This window comes from Rhinopithecus roxellana, chromosome 6 (genome assembly GCF_007565055.1).
Source record: "Rhinopithecus roxellana isolate Shanxi Qingling chromosome 6, ASM756505v1, whole genome shotgun sequence".
Lineage (NCBI taxonomy): Eukaryota > Metazoa > Chordata > Mammalia > Primates > Cercopithecidae > Rhinopithecus > Rhinopithecus roxellana.
In genome coordinates this window covers 38146625-38150435 of record NC_044554.1, presented here as the reverse complement: position 1 = coordinate 38150435, position 3811 = coordinate 38146625, and positions in this window count along the sequence as shown.

The following is a 3811-nucleotide window of genomic DNA, read 5'->3' as shown; positions in this document are numbered from 1 at the left end:
GAAATGTATTTTCTTTCAAAGTTTAATACTTAAAAATGCATAAAATAATGGTAAGATATATACCATCTATTAAGTTTATCTGGGCCTTAAAGATTGCATATATTAAAGCATAAGTATACTGTTTCAAATTCAGTCAAATTGGGAAAAATCTACATGTAATGTACTTTTACTCAAAATTTAGGTCATGAGATTGGTCATTTCTAAAGCAACAAAGACTTGTACCTGTATCAGCAATGTTTGCCATGCTCATAATCAAAGACATATGCTAGTTTGGAATGAGCTACTGGCTCATTGTATCAGTGTCCAAAATAATGAAGATTTATCTGTCACTGTGCCACCAAGAGTCCAACTCACTGGCCATTTTGAGAAAGAACATGGTGCACTATTTGCTTCAAACTTAAAAAGTTAATATGGAACCTTAAAAACTGGAACAGAAACTAAAACAAATTAAGGAGATCTTTCAGAGATTTTAACCTTATATTTTGTCTCTGCAACTATAACTTTGTAAATAACCATAACTATGAATATGAATAAAGATTTAAAAATAAGTTAGCATTCTCAACCTTGTTTCCAAGATTATGTAATGTTTATCATGAGAGAATCCTAAAATATTAAAATTGCTTACTTGAACTTAAGTTGAATGCTTTTGTTCTTTCTTAAAGACTTATAAATTGCTTGCAATAAAATAATGCAAATGAAAACAGATGAGGATAAAATAATAAAATAAGATAAAAATTATTTAAAGCAAAAGCCGCTAGACGGGGTTAGTAAATAAGCTTAGTGGAGTTCGTGAACCCACTGAAATTCCATGTATATTTTTGCAAATCTGTTTTATGGAGATGGTCTTTCATATGGCCAGAATCAATTCATTGATTCTGAATGATTTGATTATGATTTGCTGGCCTAAAAGAAGAATGTTTAGATGATTTTGAGCATCTAAGAAAACCTAATTATCATTTTGAACTGGTTTGCCTATATATAATTTAGGAAGATATGCTAAGGCACTCATATGTGTGGGTGAGTGCAGGGGGGACAAAAAAACACATTTTTAAGTTCAGAAAAAAAATTATTGCAATTTGTTAACAGCATGGACTAATGATACAGGAGGATGTTGGCTGAATTTTCAGGAATAGTAATGTAATTTTGCAATGGATACGTAGATGCCATTCAAATGAATGGTTCTGTTATTTATCCTATATTTTTTTAAAGTGAAAATAGTAAACATAACTTAGTTTGTATAAGAAAAAATAATTGCAGGAGGTCAATGCAACCTGTCTGAGGTAACACATAAAACTCTGATGATTATATTTTGGAGTTGAGACTATGAAGCTAAAAAAATATGTGTGCACATAATTTCAAACATTAGGCCCAAGTAATTTTATTTTCAGAACTGCTCATTAATTATGGGAGCACTCAGTGTTTCAGGAAGTGTTAAGACTTCAGGGTTTCAGCAATGAAATTGATAAGGCTCTTCCCTAGATCTAGGGAGAGATAGACAATAAACATTCAAAAGCAAGAACATGTAAGATACTGATACATTCTAAGAAGAAAACCCAGTAGGATGATACATAGGGGTGTGACCCTGTATCTCAGGGAGGTCAGAGGAGGCTGCTCCCAGGAGGTGACATTTATGCAAATCTGAATGATAGGAAGCCAGGCAAGAGATCTGGGAGCCTAGCCTTCCAGGGAAAGGGAAGGACTTGTGGAAAACCCCAGAGGCGAAGTCCATCTAGGCTTGCTCAAGGTCGAGAAAGAGGATAAGAGCATTAAGTGTGGGGAGAGTGGCGAGAGGCAAGATCATCAGGCAAGGGCGCCTTAGACAAGACCACGCCAAGGGGAGGGCACAGGACAGAGCAGGAGTGTGTGGAAATTCCAACATGAATGACTTGCAAAATCAGGACACAGGCTCCCCGCCCAGCCTGACCTCTTCTGGTGCTTAACTAACTTGTTAGCAAAACTCCTTGGGGCACAGCACTGAGTCTTCCAGCCAGGCTGCCCCTTTGTATTGACATTGCAGGGATACAGGAGGCAGTAGAGACTAACTTTCTAGAGTTACAGTGTCTCTCGAATTACTAGAGACATTCTATGCTGATTTACAATTGATCTGGCAAAGAAAGATAGGCAGAACTATTAAAGTGTTCAATTTCCTTCCAGAGAGATTCTTCCATGTTCTCTCATTACAAAACCAGAAGATCAGTTATGTAGGGCCATCAGCTCCCAGCCTAAGGTCCTATAACCCAAAGCTTGAAGGCAATCGGTACTTCTGCTTTACAGTTGATCACTTTGAGGGGCCAAAGCAAAGAGTGAAAGATTGGGACCACTTTGAGTGGATGTGGCACTGAACTCGTTGTAATAACTACAAATGCAATTCAAAATAAAAGCATGAGTATATGAATGGAAAGGGTAGGTGGACAGAAAGAAGAGACTGACTCCTAGACAGGTGCTGAGAAAGCAGTGTAATTAAAAAGGTAAAGAAAGAAAAGAAGCTACAATATGTACACCTCACATGTTATCAGATATTCAAAAAACTAGATCTTAGACCCCACAATACAAACCCTAGAGGACAAATTACAGTCTTGGAGAAATATTGTGATAAAATCATTGCATACTTAGCTATGTTTTCATTGTTAAAGAAATAAACAGACCATTTTGAGGTAGTTGAAGCTCAGAGGAGAATGGCATGTATTTACTCGTCTTGAAATCTATGTTGGCTTTATGCCCCAGCTAAGATAGGAATCAAAGGTGAGGTTGAAAATAAATAGGCATAATATAAACTGTCCACCAGATTGTGTTAAATCTAAAGAATGGTTCAGTATTTTATTGTATCTCACTGTATGTGAAAAGAAACAAAAGTTTCATAAAATAATACCCTTATTTTGTATATGCAGTGCATTATCATATTTTCTATTTTGTTCTGTCTCTTTTTTTGTTCATGCTTGACACAAAACATTAAATTGGTTTTGCAACCTACAATTTGAAATAAAAGTCACAGATGTATTTATTCCAAAATAGAATACCAATAGCAAACATAATTGAGAATATATCATAGAAAATGATAACTTTAGTTTTACACTCTTATTATGTTATTAAAAGCCAGGAAGTCAGAAATGATTCAAAGAAAAAAAAAATGCATTATTTGCCCCCTGCTATAAGTGGTTGTGACTCTTGTTGGCATTGGGAGGCGATGGGGCTGATTTTCATGTCTGTGGTCTTTGCCTGTTGTTTCAGGTTTCTTTCTTTCTTTTCTGGCTTATCATCCTCTGAACTCCTTCCTATTTTGAGTTATCCCCAACCCCTAGTGACAACTCATGGGGTCTTCCAGAAGACATTTCCTTCTTCAAAGCTTGAGGAACGCACTGGAGAATAGCATGCCAGCCCGTGAGTCCACCTGTGCTATCCCCAGTACCCAGAGAGTGAGCAGACTTTGATGAAGTTCTGAGTAATCACTAGTCTGACCAACTTTGAATGGTACATGGCCCATGGGGCTACTAGGGAAGAAAGAGAAGGACAACCTTCTTGAAGATACGCTCATAAGAATGGTTCTTCAGTTCTTGAAAGCAGAGTTATGGACCACCACAATAAAGTCACACCCCCTGATCTAAACCCACCAGCAGAGTTTATAAGCCTAGAGCACCATAACTGAAGAGCGCATTGGCCCCAACGATAATATGTCCTGTGTGTACTGGGAGTATTACTCTCAGCCTCCCAAAGAGAGAGGCCTTTTGGAGACTATTAGAGAAAAAAAAATACTCATACCTCGCCGTGTGACCAGACAGTGGCTCAGGACTAATACTATATCTTGGGGTCACTA